At 37.7% G+C, this 19,023-nt stretch overlaps 1 pseudogene; it reads left to right on the top strand.

The window, feature by feature from the left end:
- Window positions 1-312: 312 nt before the first annotated feature.
- LOC118238175 lies at window positions 313-6,349 on the top strand (annotated as a pseudogene).
- Window positions 6,350-19,023: the final 12,674 nt, after the last annotated feature.

Below are 19,023 nucleotides of genomic sequence, written 5' to 3'. Positions count from 1 at the left end.
TTTCTGTTTACTGCTTACCTTAAGAACATACAATAAGATAGTTTCAGGCAGACTTATGCAATGGTAATCTTAGTGGCTGTTGATTTGGTAAAAATCAAACCTGTATTTCCTGCATTGCTACTTTGCTAGCCACAGCAAATGGCTGTGGAACAGAATCAACCAGCATGCTGGGTTTCCTCTCCTGCTGTGGATGGATGGCAGGGGCCGTGGTAGAGATTATGGTAAATCTATGGGCAGCTAGTGTGCTTGAACATACATTGTCCAAGGCAGGTTACTTCAGGGTTCATATACTTTGGATGGTGACCTAGGCAGATGGCAGACACCAGGAGCACCAGCTGTCATTACTCTTTTCATATTCCCCAAGCCTGGTTAGTGAGGTGCTTCTACCTTACCATCTGCTTGCTAGCTGCAGAGCATTCTTGCCCATTTGTGAAGGGCCCTCAAAAGCTGTGGAAGCTGCTAGCATTTTTCAGTATATACCAGCAGCAGCCACTCAAAAGTAACAAGTGAGTTGGGTGGACAGGATAAGGTAGTGGGCTTCTGGAAGACACAACTTAGCCAAACACCTAAATGACTACCTTTGCAATACTTGTGTTGATAATGGATGTGCCATTGCAAGTGGCAGCCTCTTAACTAACATACTGCAAATGAGAGCTTCATTTAAAACACAAAACAAAACTTGGTATGAAGTGTGACTGGATTTGAAATTCATTTCAGCATTGCATTGGGTAATAGGAGAAAAACAAGGGCTGTTCGTTTCTTGAACTAAAAATGTCAACTGCTACAAATGTATAAGTGGATGTGAAAAATAGAATTTTGGGCTTTGCTTTTAGTTAGCAGATTTATTGAGATACAATTGACATACAATAAACTGCATGTGTTTAACATGTATAATTTTATGAGTTGACACATGTATGTACTTGCAAACCCATCATTACAATGAAAAGTGTGAGTATCTGGATCACTTCCAATGGCTTCATCTTCCTCCTGGAGCCCTTCCCTCAGCCCACTCCCTGTCCTTGCCTCTGGCCAATGTTGATCTGTTCTCTGACACCACAGAGTATCTTGCATCTTCTGGAGAAGGGCTTGCCAATGAACATGGCTTGTGGGCCAACACAACCATTGTGTAAATAAAGTTTTATTGGAACAGTCATATTCATTCACACATTGTGGCTGCTTTGGCACTACAGACATAAGTAGTTTTAAGAGAATCCTTGTGGTCTCCAAATGTTTACTATCAGAGAAAATAGTAAACCTCTCCCATTCTACAGATTTCATAAATGGGGTCTTAGGGTACTTACTTTCATTGGTTTAGATTCTGGCTTCATTCTCTGAGTTCCAAGCATGTTTATTGCATGCATCATAGTTTTTGATAATTATTTTCTATATTTTCCACATATTCTTTTCATTATGGAATAATAATTTGATGTGTATATAAGGCAAGACATAGACATCTATCTACTTAAATGTGATTGCTTCTGCCTTGGAGCTCTTGTCTGAAGACACAACAAACTTTTAATGTTTAAGCTTTTGTTTGCCCATTCACTTCTTTATCTTTAGGTAAAGACCTAAGCAGGAATGACTGGCTTCTGTGGCAAATGCAGGTTTAACTTACTAATGAACTGTTTTAAAAAGAGGTTCCATTGTTTTCAGTTGTTGCCTGCTCTTAGTGTGCATTTTAGGTCTGGCACTTCAACATTTAGTTATGAGGTTTGTCTCTTACATTTTCACCCAATCTTGTGTTGAATTGTCTCATTGTAATTTTACTTTACATCCTGTCAACTACTAATGATGTTGACTGTATTTTCATGGAGTTGATAGTAACCTCGATATTTTTGGTAAAGTGTTCCAATCTCTATTTTTGTTTGAGTATTTCTTATCATTATATTTTGAGAGTTATTTGTAAATTCAAAATACAAGTCTTCCTTTACATACAAGTTTTAAAAAATATGTTAACCTATGCAATTTCACTATCTTAATAGTATTGTTTCTAAAAAAAGTATTTATTCATTTTGTGGAACTTCCTAGATAGTCAACCATGTCAAGATGAAGCTGAGTATTTCCTTCCCAGCCATCAGCTGTCAGAAACTCATTAAAGTGATGATGAACACAAGCTTTCTACTTTCTATGAGAAGTTCATGGGGTACAGAAGTAGCTATTGATGCTCTAAGTGAAGAGTGGAAGGGTTACGAATCAATAGTGTGAAGGTTTTCCCATGAAGCAAGGTGTCTTGGCTCAGGGCAGCACGTGCTTGCTATTGCAAAGGGGGCATTCTTGTTATAGATCAAGTGTTACTGGAGAAAGGAAGTGTAAGTCTGTTCAGGATGCAATGTGGATGCCAACCCAAGTGTTCTCAACTTGGTCATTGTAAGAATAGAAGAGGAGGGTGTTACGATAAATCTTGCCGCCAAAAGTTGCCTGAGCCCCACTGCCACCACCATGTGTGAGCTATGAATACACAGAAACTTATATTAGGTACAATGCTGCTTGGCCAATGACTAGGATTCTCATCTGTTAGCTCAGTCTTAACTATCATAAACCTATATATTTTATAAGACTTATCTTATCGGACGCCTAATTGGTGTCCCTCCTTGCTGGTGGATCACATTGTGCCGCTGGAGCAGGAGCAGAGGGGAAAAAGAGAGGGGACACTTCCTGTTTCCTCGCTTAGATATGAATCTTCTTGCTATGTCACTTCCTGCCTGGAACACCACTTCGCTACTACATTTCCCAGAATCCTCTTTGACTCCTACTCCTGCCTATCTTGCCGTTTCATTGGCCAAGCAGAACTTTATTAAACAATCAATAAGATAAACATACACAGAAGTACTTCCCCCATCATCTCCTCTTTTCTGTCTAAAATAAAAGGATAACTTATCTTTTATAATAACTGAAGAAAACTATAACCATAACTACCTGTCTTCAACTCTATCAAAGACCACAGAAGGATAATATATAAACTCTAGAATTGACAGAGACATCTCGATACCTGGACAGTCACCCAAAGTTCCTCTGTAAAGTTGGGGCATCCATCTTCAGCCCATAGGCCACAGTGTGTCTGGCACACTTCTCCATTTCACCAGGAACCCTTCAGTACTGTCTTGTTTTGTAAGTTTAGCAGTCACTTTCTTGTGGGTCCTTCATGTCTAGTTTATACAGCAACAAACAGTCCAGGCAAGAGCAGTTTCTTGCTCAAATGGCTGATCTTGCCATGTTGAAAGCAAACTCCATAATGAGTTTCTTCGATGCCCATCCTCCTTTCTGGTGTAATTGGTGTGCCAGGAGCAGTTGTGTCTCACTGCCAAGAAAAACCTTAAACCATTTAAATGCCATATTTCTGTAGGTCTTTGAAAGGTTTGAAGAATACCTAACCATCTCAAATACATCTCCATATCTAGAAAACCTATCTAACCTAATTATAAGTTCTGACTATTATAGGTAAAAGATCTGTATAAACATAATACCTAAACAAGAGGAGACATATACATATCACAAAATTGACTTTAAAGTTGTATCAATAAATGAAAATCTATACCAATGCAAAGTATTGCACATAGAGACTACAGAATTCGTCCCTGATAATACTGAACTAACCTCGTTGTTCTTGCAGTTACAGGAAACAATCAGAAACAGAAGTAATCACCTGTACATTATGCATATCAGATCCCATACAGGTCTGCCAGGCCCACTGGCACAAGGCAATGACGAGATTGATCGTTTATTGATTGGCACTGTGCTAGAAGCCTCAGAATTTCATCAAAAGCATCATGTAAATAGCAAGGGTTTAAAGAAGGACTTCTCCATCACTTGGCAACAAGCCAAGGAGATAGTGAGAAACTGTCCTACTTGTTCCTTTTATAATCAAACTCCGCTGCCAGCAGGCTGTAATCCTAAAGGCATTCGGAGGAATGAGATTTGGCAAATGGATGTCTTTCACTTTACAGAATTTGGAAATTTGAAATATGTGCATCATACCATTGACACATTCTCAGGTTTCCAATGGGCTACTGCTCTCAACTCTGAAAAAGCTGATTCTGTTATTACACACCTATTGGAGATGATGGCAGTTATAGGCATACCGGCGCAGGTAAAAACTGACAATGCTCCAGCATATGTCTCCACAAAAATGGAACAGTTCTTCAAATATTATAACATTAAGCATGTCACAGGTATACCACACAACCCTACAGGACAAGCAATTGTTGAAAGGTCTAACAGGACACTTAAGGAGATGCGCCATTGGCAAGCTGGTAAGTCAAAACCCCCCAAACGTAGATTACATAATGCTTTATTAATACTAAACACAGCTGCGAAAAGACACTGGACTATGGAAAAAGACTGCTGAACTGAACCAACCAGTGTACTTCAAAGATGTACTGACCTCGGTATGGAAACCCGGACGTGTTATGTTGGGGTAGGGGTTTTGCATTAGTTTCCACAGAAGAAAATCTTTGGATACCATCAAAATTTATCAAGATTCGAGTTGAAAAAGACAATCCTCTCGACAAGGATGACTGGCAGGTATTTACTGAGGTATATTTCATGAACTAAATAAAAGCCTCCCAAAGGATGGGAAGTGCTTTGTTTTTATCCCCACAAGAAAACCAACCTCTGGAAGTCAAAGGACACTACATGTGTAGATACTTAAGGAAAGAACGTATAACCATCGAACAAAAGGAACGTGCCATATGGTAAAATTTACAGCTGTCTCTCAAATAACTCTATTTCTCTTCATTTCCTAGTCCCTATTCAATTAAATCGATGCTGGATTTAGGGCTGGATTTGGCTTTCCTCCCCTAAAATCCAAGCATGTTATTTAACAAAATTTTAAAGTTTCTGTGTTATATCAAGAAGCCAATTGCTGTAATACAGAATAAATGAAGGATTAGAGGACTATCTTAGTCTTTTCTTGGCTCTTTCTTTCCAGGCCTACACCCTCTCATAATTGTCGTTTTTCAATGCTTGCCTTTCCCAGTACACATACATGTGCAAGCAAACAATTCTCTGATGACACTTATGTTTGAGTCCCATACAACCAATGAGGACCAGCCTGACAACAATCCCTGCATGCTCCGGAAAAAGAATTGGACCACACCTCACCGACTACACTGGATTCAACTCACTCCATTTCGACTGACACTCCAACCAGAACCTCGAGTAATGACTTCAATCAAGTTGAGGATTTCAACCTAGATCTTCAATCAAGCAAATCTCATCTAACATGGACTAGAGATAACTCATTAGAGACTTTCCCTGTACTGGAATTTTTTTTTTCCCCACAGGACCCCACATGGCTACCATTGTCCCATTTCAGCAGGAAGTAACTTAGAAGATGCTATGCCCCCATTCCCCATTATTGTTTATTAGGGTAGTGTAAGCCTAGTTAGGAATGACCTTCTTATTGTTTAGAGTTGGGACTGGAAGGAGGTGTTCAAGTTATACACCCTTTCTACATGACTTTAGGGCTTAGCCGGAATAGACATAGTTAGGATGTGCAATAGCAGATTATTGTATCTTCTTATATTTCACCTTTATGATTGTTCATTTTAGATGTTTTATACTATTATGTTTTAATCCTCTTTTAGACTAAAAGGGGAATTGTAGGGAGATACTCTAGCTCTGCCCCAGGTAACCTGGACAGGTGTGCCGGAACATGCCTGTGAGGGCAGGGTGGAGGGAAAGTCCAAGGTGAAGTAAAGGGGCTTCTTATGGGGTCTGAGGACACATGGGCACTCTCTTCTGCTCCCCCATCTGCTGCTGGCCCTGGTCCCGGCTCCCTCCTCCTTGCTTTGGCCTGCCCTTGACTGATGTATCCGAATAAAGAAAACCTTGCCCTATTGACTTCTAGTTGATCACTAACAGGAGGGGGTTGGAGAGATGCCTCAGAAGTTAAGAGCACTGACTGCTCTTTCAGAGGTCCTGAGTTCAATTCCCAGCAACCACATGGTGGCTCACAACCATCCATTATGAGATCTGGTGCCCTCTTCTGGTGTGCAGATACACATGGAAGCAGAGTGTTGTATACATAATAAATAAATAAATAAAAAAGAATAGAAGAGGAAGATATTCCTGGGCTGACAGATAACTACCTCTGTGCTTGGGGTCCAAAAGAGCTAGCAGAATCTGAAAACTTTTTAACTTGTTTAAAAAAGATGACATCGATCAATATGTTGGCAGAAAGCCCTTTAACAAAGAAGGTAAGAAGCTCAGGACTGAAGCACCCAAGATCCAATTTCTTGTTACTTCATATGTCCTGTAACACAAACACCAACCTATTCATTGCTGTGAAAAAGAATGCACTACCAAAAATAACAAGGAGACAGCCTTAGTTACATTTCTATTGCTGTGATAAGATATCATGACCATAATGACTTAGAAAAGAAAGCATTTACTTTGGGCCTTCTGGTTTCAGAGGGTTAGATTTCATGACCATCATGGCAGGAATCATGGCAGCAGGCATGCAGGCATCACATTATAGTAACAGCTAGGTGTTCACATCCTGAGAGACAGCCATGAGACAGCTAGAGTTAACTTGGAATGGTGTGGGATTTTGAAACCCCAAAGCCTGCCCCCAGTGACACATACCCTCCAACAGGGTCACACTCTCTAATTCTTTTCAATAGTTCTACCAACTGGGACCAAGTATTCAAATTATATGAGCCTATCTATGGGTGTTATTCTCATTCAAACCACCATACTCATCAATCATTTAAATCTATTAAAATTGTAAGAAACAGTTTTGTGTGTATACCAATGTACTAGTTGTTTTTGATGTTCTCAATTTCTTTATGTAGATTCCTAGTTCACTTGTCACCAATACCTTCAGTCTAAATGATTTACATGAATAAAACATGAAGGAAAAACAAGGACTTCATTTAGCTTCTCTGTCTGCCATAGTCTATTTGTGCTTCTATGGTTGAACATTGAAAACATTAATTTATAAAGAATGGGAATTTATTTCTCACAGTTCTGGAAGCTAAGGTTCTGAAGTCTAAGGCCAAGGTGCTGGCAAGTTCATTTGGTGAGTATTGGTTTCTGCCCCTCTTGTCTTTTAAATAATAGCTATCTTAACAGGTGTGAATTGCCAGTGAGTACATGCCCATCTACCTGTTGGCCTTTCGTGCTTTTTTGCTATTAATTGTTATTTATCCTCTTTGCCCATTTTGCCACATTGAACTATTTGTTCTCTTGTTCTGAGTTGTATGAGTTCCTTATATATTTTTGAATTAACCTTTCATTTTACATATGATTTGTAAATATACTCTACTTCAGTGGTTTTCAACCTCCTAATGCTGGAACACTTTAATACAGTTCCTCATGTTGTGGTCACTCCCACCATAAAATTATTTCATTGCTACTTTGTAACGGTAATTTGGCTACTGCTACGAATCATAATATAAATATCTGAAATGCAGAATATCAGATATGTGACTCCCAAGGGGGTCATGACCCACAGGTTGAGAACCACTGTAGTTCCTAGGTTACCCTTTTCATATTTCATAGATTCCTTTGCTGAGCAGAAACCTTTCAGCTTGTGAAATAACCACAAAAGTTCTTCTAAAACAATGCCATAGACTGTTTCCTGTATTTTCTTCTGAAAACTTTATTACCCAGCACCTTACATTAAAGTTTATTGAATTGATATTTCTGTATCATTTTCATGTAAGGGTCTAATCATGTTTTAGCATGTATATATCCAATTTCCTAATGTAATTGATGGAACAAATTAACTATTCCCATGGTGTCCTACTGGGGCCCCCTTCAAAAAAAATACTGTACTTTCCATTCAATTTCAGTGGATGGTGTATCTGTTTTTGGACCAGCACTATCCTGTTTTGAATATGGAAGTGCTCAATTGATTTTTAGAACTTATTCAGCTGTCAGTATTTATTTGGGGATTGTTGAATAATGCACAGCATTATTTGAGCTCCGTTGGACTGCAGCTTGTGTATCTAGTCCTTGTGTTCCTCCATATTGTTGCACATACATAGTTCATTCAAAATAAATGTAACTACAAAGACAGAATGATTATGAAGGTGGAATGAAGACCCTGAGTTACTTTAATTATGATGTATCCACTCAGTTTTAAAATATCTATTTATTTTATAGTGTTATATAAGATAATCATTATACAAATACATACTTATATACTGTATTTACAGCATGCACTCCTCTATACTCCACTATTCTCCCTTTAATTTTCCAGTTAGTTCCCTCTATTTTACTGACAGTATGAGTTCTAATTTCATGTCATCTACATATGTATGGTCTTATGTATTTGCAAAATATAAGATCTACTCTGACAGAAAACATATTTGCCTTTCTGAAATGGATTTAATTCCAATAATATGATCATCTCCAGTTTCATCCATTTTTCTTCAAACAATGTAATTTCATCCTTCTTTATGACTAAAAAATATTTAATTGTGTGTGTAAAGCACATCTTCTTTATTTGTTTCTCAGTTGAGTGTCATACTGAACTATTAAATATAATTGAAATCATAAAGTGTGATGCTTCCAACTCTGTTTTCCTTGTTTTAGCTGATCATGCTCTTTAATGAACCAGTTCTATGAGAATTTTATGATTTATTTTAATTTTGATAGAGATTGTATTGAGTAGTACAGGCATTTTAGCAGTATTTATTTTTTTCAATCCATGAAGATGGGCTATCATTCCAAGAATGTCTTCTATTTATTTTAGCACTCTTTATCAGTTTCCAATGTATAGATATCTTACCTCTTTGGTTAAATTTATTTTTGAATTTTTTGTTTGTTTATTTCTTTCTTAACAAATGAAATTATTTTCTTGATATCTTTTTTTGAAATACGTTATTGACTGATTTTTTCCCCCAAATTCAATTATATTGATTCAATTTATCAGTTTTGGAGTCATAAGTGGGACCATAATTTTTTGTTAGACACCAAACATTATAAATTTACATTTTGGAGACAGAACAATTTTTTCTTTTTTATTCTCTTATACAATATATCCTGACTACAGTTACCTCCCTGTACTCTTCCCAGGTCTACCTCCCACCTCCTCTTTGCTCCAGGTCCACTGCTCCTTCCTCTCCCTTCCAAAATGAGCAGGCCTCCCAGGGATATCAACTTTTATGTTTTTGTAAATATAGGTCTTTTTTCTTTTGAAAGTAGTATTGGGTATTGATTTTATTGTTTATTTATTTATTTTATTATTTATTATTAGTTTTTTCAAGACAGGGTTTCTCTGTGGCTTTGGAGGCTGTCCTGGAACTACCTCTTGTAGACCAGGATGGTCTTGAACTCACAGAGATCCACCTGCCTCTGCCTCCTGAGTGCTGGAATTAAAGGCATGTGCCACCACTGTCCAGCCTTATTGTTTATTTTTTAAAATAAACTTTATTGTTAAAAACTTTGCAAATAAGTAAAACACACACACACACACACACACACACAGCAACAAGACTCAAAGTCTGTAACACTCAATGGACTTCTATATAGATAGAATGCACTTTTGGAATAGAAGCTGTGGAGATTTACATTAAGTTTTGCACTTTTAGTATTGAATATATCTTATTAACTTTTTTACCATCAGAAGTGACAGAATTAGAACTAAAAAAGCAATTAGCATGATATTCTCTTTCACAACGTGTGCTCATTATATGCATTCATTCATTCATTCATCCTCCTTTGACATCTAGCCCTGTAATTTGCTAGGTGGATCCAAACTCATAGCTAATCTGGGGATAACTGTTTGCTGCTACTGACTCAAGATTTTCATGGCAGTGCTACTCTGTGAATTATTCCTTAGCATTTCTCCTCTGAGATGGTTTTCTCTGTGACTTTGGCTATGTTGCTCACATGTGTACAGTCACTAGCGTTGAACATTGTGGGCTGTTATTGGCAGCTCTCCACATTCTCTTCTGTTTTCTGTCCATAAATATCCTGGTTTCCTGATTCCACCTCTCCCCACCATGGAGTGATTGACATTTGGCTTGAGTTTCCACTATGGACTTCTTCCTGAAATTGGTGAAACGTTGGAGTCTGGAATACCACCTTTCGCCTGACTTTCAGGATATCACCAGTCCTTCATTATTGCATGTCTAGTGTCTTTGGCACACTCTTTTGTAGAGTTTGTGTGGAGTTATCACTTGTTTAAAATGTGCAGGTAAATCTGATATGATTCTTTCTCCTGGCTTGGATTTATTCTTTTTGTTATTTGTGCAAATAGTCTCAGAGATTTTGATTTGATATTTTGAATGCATCATTATTAAAAAAAAACAAAGAGGAAAACAGAAAATCTCAATCAATAATTGCATTTACCATTTTAAGCATTAAATGTGATATTAGAAAATATTTTTACAAGGTTATTAAATATTTTATTTTTAAATGTATTCAAATGTAACAACTATTATCTTCTTTGATACTTGATGTTTAATGCTTATAATTACATGCAAAATTGCATGAATTTTAAACTGTGTTTCCCTCTAGATTCCCTAATCTCCTAGTTGTTCCCAGGGAGCTATACAAATAACATTTTTTTATTTGTACCATGACATGAAAAATGTTTGGAAGTGCTGACTTACAAACTCTGATTAAAGCAGCAAGCTGTCTCTCTTGAAAAAGTGTCTACAGAAAGCCAATTTTATATCTAATTTTAGGATATTTTAAGACCTCTGAAAACTATTCATGGAGTCCTTCAGTTTAAGGCACTCTGTTACAGTGCAGAGAAGGGCTGCAGGCTGTCCTTCCCAGGTATCTCCCAGCCCAGCACTTGCAAGGTACTCCACAGGGCTGAATTGAACATGGGGCATAGAAATGTATCTCGAGGCTCTTTTGCCATTGCTTACAGCTAAAATCACACACAGTTAAATTCACTTTTAGAAATCCCTTCGGTCAACTGCTATGAAACTACTCACAAAAAAATCTCCACACAGAATCCTATTTTGCATTTCTTAAGCATGTGGAGATTTGAGAACTCCCCATTTTAAAAGGAAAAAAAGAATTTTATCTATACCTATGACAGAAAGTTGTGTTTCTAAAATATTCCTACATAAGCTGTTTAATTTCTAGTTTAAATAAAAGAAAGTGTGTAGTACTTAATGGGAGCTTGGAGGCACAGGTATAGTTTTCTCATTTAGTTAGATGTAAATGTGTTCATTTTCTTGTGAGGGTCAGGTGGTATGGTGTGTATTGCCTTACTTACTGGAACAGATGGATAGTGGAAGTAGTGTCTGTTCTGAAGTTAGGTTACTTAGGTATCATTGCCATTGTTGGTAATATATGGATATCCTCTAAGTCTGAAGTGTAAGGCATAATCACAGGTGGGTTGAAAGTAAACAGAAGTTTTTAATTAGAGGTTTTAGATTTATTTTTACTTATGTGTATGAGTGTTTGTGTGAGTATATGCCAAATGTATGGCATGTCCATCAAGGCCAGAATACTTGGATCTCCTGGAGCTAGAAGTTACAGTAGCTGTGGGTTGCCTGATGTCAATGACAGTTATCTGTATTTGGGTTCTCTGGAAATACTCTTAACTGCCGAGAGCCATCTCTCCTGCCCCCAACAGAAATTTCCTAAACTATATTTTAGAATTAAGATGAAGGCTAAATCATTTAAAATTAGATTGTGTGCCTATCTATTTTAATAGGCAAAACATGAACTCTAGAAAAATAATTAATAATGATGAGGATCTCTAAGCCTGAATTCTAGAAAGTACTTTAAGACATTAATTCCTTTTGAAGGGATAATCTTTTAATTTGCTGTGTTTGTATATGAGTTTACACACATGCCTGTGGGTACTCACAGAGGCCAGATCCCCCTATAGTTATGGGTAGTTGTGAGTCAACTGATCTGGATGTTGGCAAACAAATTCTGGTCATCTCAGAGTGTACTCTTAACTTGTGAGCCATCTCTCCAGTTCCCATTTTAAAGTCTTGAAACCTGTCTAGCAGGAATACATAATGAATTTCAGCACAGAAGAAGAATAAAGAATTGAGTAGACATTGTTCACAGAGACATCATTTCGTGAGACTATGTTTTATAACCACAGGATGATTTAGAATTGTGTACAAATGATGCTTTACATATTGCACAGTGGGCCAGAAAGATGGCTCTCCAGTTATGAGCACTTGCTACTCTTTCAGAGTACCTGATTTCAGTTCCAAGCACCACATCTGGCAGCTTACCACTGCCTATAATTCCAGCTCAGGGGATTGAATGCCCTCTTCCGGCATCTACAGGTATCCATACACATGGCGCACACTCATACACACACACACACACACACACACACACACACACACACACACACACACAAACACACACACACACACACACAAACACACATATACACACATACACACACACACATTAAAAAAAGATAAAGGTAAAACTATAGAAACAGCTCTGCTAGGTCCCCAAGAAAAAAATCAAACAGTATCTTGTCTATGTATATGTATATACATATTGAAAGATTATACACATAAAAATAGGCTTGGAAAGGATAAAGTAAAAAAGATATTTGAATATTCAAGATGACTGGTGATGTCTGGGCTCAAAAAGAGTGATGGATTTGGGGTAAAGCTTATAGTGAGACTTTGTGACTTAGGTGACAGATTCACAAGTCATTTTTATAACTAAGCTTTATAATTGAAATATTCATTGCATTTGTTCTGTGGATATGCTAGATGTTAGATTCAAATGAATAGTTATGGATGTGTTGGCATAAGAAAAGTTAAAATAAGATTAATATTTTTGTTTATAAAGAATGTCATACTGCTAATGTTTTAAATAGCTATAAATATATAAGCCAACATGAACAAACTTAGCATCTTCTATGACTGTAATGGTATGTATGCAACTGAGTAATCGATTTATTCTTAGAATTTTAGGAAATGTTACAAAATCAATATATGATAACAGGATGTTAATTCTATTTGGCTCCCCATATTTATAAACTTAATTTCAGCACATTAGTTATTTGAATATTTGTCAGCTGGATTTATTAAGGCAGCAAAAAGTTACAAATTTGATAAATATTGCATGTTTATGTTATGCTGGTTGTTTATTTAACTGTCTTAGTCAAAGCTCTAGAACTGTGAAGAGAAACCATGATTATGGCAACTCATAAAGGAAAACATTCAATTGACACTTGCCTACAGTCTCATAGGTTTAGTCCTTTCTTTTCATGGCATGAAGCATGGCAGCATTCAGGCGGACATAGTTCTGGAGAAGTAGCTGAGCGTTTTTCATCCAGATATGCAGGCAGCAGGAAGAGAGAGAAAGTGGACTTGGTTTGGAGTTTTGAAAACCTCAAAATCCACCCTAGTGACATACTTCCTCCAATACAACCACATGTATTCTGACAAATAGTGCCACTTCCTAAACACTTAAATATATGGACCTATAGGGGTCCATTTTTTTCAAACCACCAGAATAACTAAATGCTTTTAAAAGGCCTTTTAGAAAAAAATGGCTAAATTCTGCTGTGTTTAATATCATGTGGCATGTTGGAAACCTAAATTTGTGTGACTAAGGAAGAATGAACTTTTTCACCTGTTACTAACATTTAACAAAAATGTAAATCAAACTGAAATTCTGATGAATTCTTTCTGTGAATGAAAAAAATCATTTATAAGTGTAACCATGCTTTACATAAACATGCCAAACAAATGAAGACTCTTGGACTTATACTGACATTGCCTTATTATTCAAGATTCTCCATCATTTAAGGACATTCTACTTCAGATTGGGTGATGTTGCCAGTCCACTCTTAGTCACACCTTCCTTACAGAGGGTATGGTTTCATTGTGAGTGTGGTGAATCCATCCTTAAACTTCATTACACAAAAGGAAATTGTAACTCTGTCCTGAGGGGGAAAATTGAATCAGTTGAAATAAAATGGGTATCCCCTCTACTTTTCAAATAATAAAAATGAGCCAAATTACTAATGAACCCAATCTAAATTCTATTGTTAAGTTGACTGGACTCATGTATAAGCAGCTGTAATAAAACCATCAACCCTTACAGTTAAAGGTTGTCATGACTTTTAGAATTAGAGGTAATGGTTTAAATGTCATTGTTCATGGTCTTCCTTTTGGTTGCTACAATACAAGATCCATCCTCCTACAAGATTTCTCATAATTTTATTATGAAAAAGACATTTGTGAATATTGAAGAGAAGGAAATCATGTGTCCCACAGAAAGGTGACTTGCACACTAAATTCATATTAAATACAGTGCAAAGTGAAAGAACAGTCTTGCAGAATTTAGGTTTCCCATGGGTCCTTTAGAACCTCAGATACAACAAGTTCCTCTCATGGCTGTAGGGAATGTGGGATGGAGGAAGACAGGAGAAATAGCTGTCCTGCTGTTTCTGTTGTAGTTTTAAGTCTCCATAGTCATGAACATAGTTTTCTATAGAAGTAGATGCTATAAAATGGAAACTGTGTCATGTAACCTTGTCTAGTTGGTGTCTTCTAGACAAAGCCATGTTCAGTTCACATTATCATTAGAGATCCCCTTGACTTACCTGTAGTGCATGTGTTGAGTGTTATCTTGTGTTCTGGAAAATAAGGCTTGCCTGGAGATCAGAGGGTGGAGCTAGCCAATAGTTAAGCATAGAAGCTGGGCAGTGGTGGCATGTAACGTGAGTTTTCTCTGGCCAGGCTAGGTTCCCCTGCCCCTCTCTGCTCCAAAGAAACACATAGACACTATATTAGTTATAAATACTTGGCTTTTGGCTAAGGTTTCTTATTTGCTAGCTCAGTCTTAATTATTAACCATTTCTAATAATGTAAGTATTTCCCCACGGCCTTATCTTATCAGAGAAAAGGTCTGGACCTCTTACTCCCTTGGGGTCTACATCGAGTCTGCTCAGCATCTCCACAGAGAAGAGTGTGATTTCCTGCTTGTCCCTGCTTATAGTCTGATTCTGCCTGCTACGTCACTTCCTGCCTGAATCACATGGAGACTTCTCTTTACTACATTTCCCGGAATTCTCCTTGACTCATAGCCCCACCTATCTTGATTTCCTATTGGTCAACAGTGTTTTATTCAACAACCAATAAGATAAACATATACACAGAAGGACATCCCCCATCAGTGGCACAGGACTTTAACCCCAGCACTCAGGAGGTGGAGATAGGCAGTGATAAAGTGGGGGTGCAGACAGGATCTCAGCCACTTTTGGAACCAGGAAAGAGACAGGTAGGAAGCAACAGGTGTCTGCTCCTCGTTTTCTGATCTTCCAGGTTTTTACCACAATATGTGGCTCCTGGTGCATGAGTGCATGAGTGAACACAGGTCAGCAGCTCATGCATGGGTAGTCTGCAGGTGTGTGTGTGTGTGTGTGTGGATGGGGGTCTAACTCCTTAAGTTCAAAACAAACCTCAGTAAATTGGAAGAATCTTTCTAGGTGTGAGGTAGTCACTATTTTTAAAGAAGAAAGACACTGTGTTCCAGAAATAGACATCTGTGTAATAAAGAAAAAGCTATCCAGATTAACATTAATTCAAACAGAAATGCAAAACAAAATACCTTAAAATAATCAACCAGAAAATGATCCTTATCAATGATAAAGCTTCTTCTACTTCATCATCATCATCATCATCATTACTATTATTATTCTTAATTCAGAAAAAATTTATCACCTTAAAGTCTTTTTTTCTGGGGAAAATGGGAGCTAAATGCCTGGTAGTGGCAGAGAACTTCATTATAGATAACACAAAAGAGTTCTTGGATATACTTGTGGGGTGGGAGTAAAAGAAAACACAATCTGAAATGAACAGTTTCTGCTTAATTTGGCAATAGAAGTAAATATTCCTGAATTTCTGGCTAGTCATTTCAGTGCTTTCTTGTGTCCCTTTATTGATTAATGGATGTCAGTCAATCATTTCAGTATTTCTCTATGTAATGAATCACCCTGAAAGATATAATTTATGGCAAATATCAAAATCTGCATCAGTTTGATTGGTGAGTAAACATTCATGACTGTGAAACAAATCCCATGGATGATAAATTTATAACCCCAGAAAGTTTGATTATAATATTGTGAGAAAAGTATTTTAAAAATGTAAAAAATGAATATCGGTTGCTCTGCAGTAATAAGGGGATAAAGCAGAAATGCTTTTATTCATAAAACAAAGAACTTTTTATTGTACATTGCTAGTGACCTTAACCTTGAATAAATTGAACTTAATTCACTCTCATTGCCATCAGTGTGATCAGTCTTTTCTTCTGGCAAGAAGGGGGCAGAATGTTGCCAAATGACCCTGATTGTCCTGAATGCTGGACAATTAATGGCAGGAATGCTTTGAACTCGTGAAACACCTTTCATCCACAGAGTGCAAAACACTTCAAAAAATAACTTGGACATTCATACAATCACCAGACCTTTTTGGTGTAGTTCATCGAGGCTGAAGCATAGCAATTATGCATCCTATTACATTGAGAAGAAGAAATAAAAACTCACGGAAGTAAAATAATTTGGGTAATGAAGAGATGAAAATATCAGGGTTGGAAGGCTGGAACGCATGCCTGATGAACTCAGTACTGAGGATGATGATCTGATGATGAAAAGGATTGGTTCAGAGGGGATGGAAATGGGTTGAGCCAAAAGAGGTACCGAGGAAACCCCCTTTTTTTAATAGGGTTCCTCATTAAATTGACTTTCCCCCTTTTTGTTTCTAGGCCTTGAACTCTGAGCTTGCACTGACTAGGAAAACACTCTTCCACCTTAGCTTCAATTCCAGCCATGGTTTCTTTTTCTTTTTCTTTTTTTTTTTTTAAATTGGGTTTATAATATAATGATATCATTTCTTCCTCTTTCTATACCCTCCCAAGTATCATTACTCCCAACTCTTATTTCGAATGTATGGTCTCTTTTTCTTTAATTGTTGTTGTGTATATATATATGTATGCACACACAAATATAAATTTATAAATATGATATAATATATAGAAATCTAAATATATAAGTTCAATCTGCTCGATTTGTATAATGTTACTTGTATGTATGATTTCAGGGCTGGATAATCAATTGGTTTACTCTTGCCTGGGAAAGACTATTTTTTAAAAATTACTTTATTTTAATTAGAAAGAAGATTATTTTACATGTCAATCCCAGGTCCTTCTTCCTCCCCTCTTCCCTCACCACCCCAACTAACACCCTACCTATCCCATACCCTTTCTGCTCCCTAGGGAGGGTGAGGCCTTCCATAGGAGGGCTTCAGAGTCTGTTGTATCCTTCAGGATAGGCCCTAGACACACCTCCTTGTGTCTAGGCTCAGGGAGTTTCCCTCCATGCGGGATGGGTCCCCAAAGTCCATTCCTATGAGGGATAAGTACTGATCTACTACAAGGGACCCTATAGATTTCAAAGATCTCCTCACTGACACCCAAATTAAGAGGATCTGGATCAGTCCCATGCTGGTTTCCCAGCTATCAGTTTGGGAACCAAGAGCTCTCCCTTGTTCAGGTCAGCTGTTTCTGTGGGTTTCACCAGCCTGATATGGACCTCTTTGTTCATCAGTCCTCCTTCTCTGCAACTGAATTTCAGTTCAGTTCAGGGTTTAGCTGTGGGTGTCTGCTTCTATTGCTACCAGCTGCTGGATGAAGGCTATAGGATGTCATATAAGTTAGTCATCAATCTAATTATCAGGGGAGGGCATTTAAGGTAGCCTCTCCTCTGTTACTTAGATTGTTAGTTGGTGTCATCTTTGTAGCTCTCCAGACATTTCCCTAGTGCCTGATTTCTCTGTAAACCTATAATGTCTCCCTCTAACTCTTATCTTTCTCTCTTCTTTTCTTCCCCCAACTCAACCTCCCTGCCCCATCATGTCCTCCTTAACCCCTTCTTCTCCCCTTCTCATTCTCCTAGTTCCCTCTCCCCTCACTGCATGATCTCAATTTGCTCAGGGGATCTTATCGCTTTCCCCTTCTCCAGGGGACATGTATGTCTCTCTTATGGTCCTTCTTGTGGCAGTGTGGATTGTAGGCTGGAAATCCTTGACTCCATGTATAAAATCCACATATGAGTGAGTACATACCATGTTTGTCTTTTTGTGGTTACCTTGCTCAGAATGGTTTCTTCTAGCTCCATCCATTTGCCTGCAAATTTCAAGATTCCATTGTTTTTTTTTTCTGCTGAGTAGTACTCCATTGTGTAAATGTACCACATTTTCTATATGCATTCTTCAGTTGAGGGGCATCTAGGTTGCTTCCAGGTTCTGGCTATTACAAATAGTGCTATGACAAACATCATTGAACCGATGTCCTTGTTGTATGAATGTGCTTCTTTGGAGTATATGCCTAAGAGTGGAATTGCTACATCTTGAGGTAGACTGATTTCCATTTTCCTGAGGAATCGCCATAGTAATTTCCAAAGTGGCTGTAAGAGTTGGCACTCCCACCAGCAGTGGAGGAGTGTTCCCCTTTCTCCACATCCTCTCCAGCATAAACTGTCATTGGTGTTTTTGATTTTAGCCATTCCAACAGGAGTAAGATGGTATCTCAGAGTTGTTTTGATTTGCATTTCCCTGATGGCTAAGGATGTTGAGCACCTTCTCATGTGTCTTTTAGCCATTTTAGATTCCTCTATTGAGAATTGTCTATTTAGTTCTGTACCCCACTTTTTAACTGGATTATTTGGCGTTTTGGAGAGTAGCTTCTTGAGTTCTTCGTAAATTTTGGAGATCAGTCCTCTGTCAGATGTGGGGTTGATAAATATCTTTTTCCCAATTCGTGGGCTGTTGTTTTGTCTTATTGACTGTGTCCTTTGCCTTACAGAAGCTTCTCAGTTTCAGGAGGTTCCATTTATTAATTGTTGATCTGAGTGTCTGTGCTACTTGTGTAATGTTCAGGAATCAGTCTCTTGTACCAATTTCTCTTCTAAAATATTCAGTGTGGCTGAATTTATTTTGAGGTCTTTGATCCATTTGGACTTAAGTTTTGTGCATATGAATATGCACAAAAATAATATGAATCTATGTGTAGTCTTCTACATGCAAGCATCCAGTTATGCCAGCACCATTTGTTGAAGAT

The sequence above is a fragment of the Cricetulus griseus genome, chromosome 2 (genome assembly GCF_003668045.3).
Source record: "Cricetulus griseus strain 17A/GY chromosome 2, alternate assembly CriGri-PICRH-1.0, whole genome shotgun sequence".
NCBI lineage: Eukaryota > Metazoa > Chordata > Mammalia > Rodentia > Cricetidae > Cricetulus > Cricetulus griseus.
This window is presented reverse-complemented; position numbering and strand designations above follow the sequence as displayed.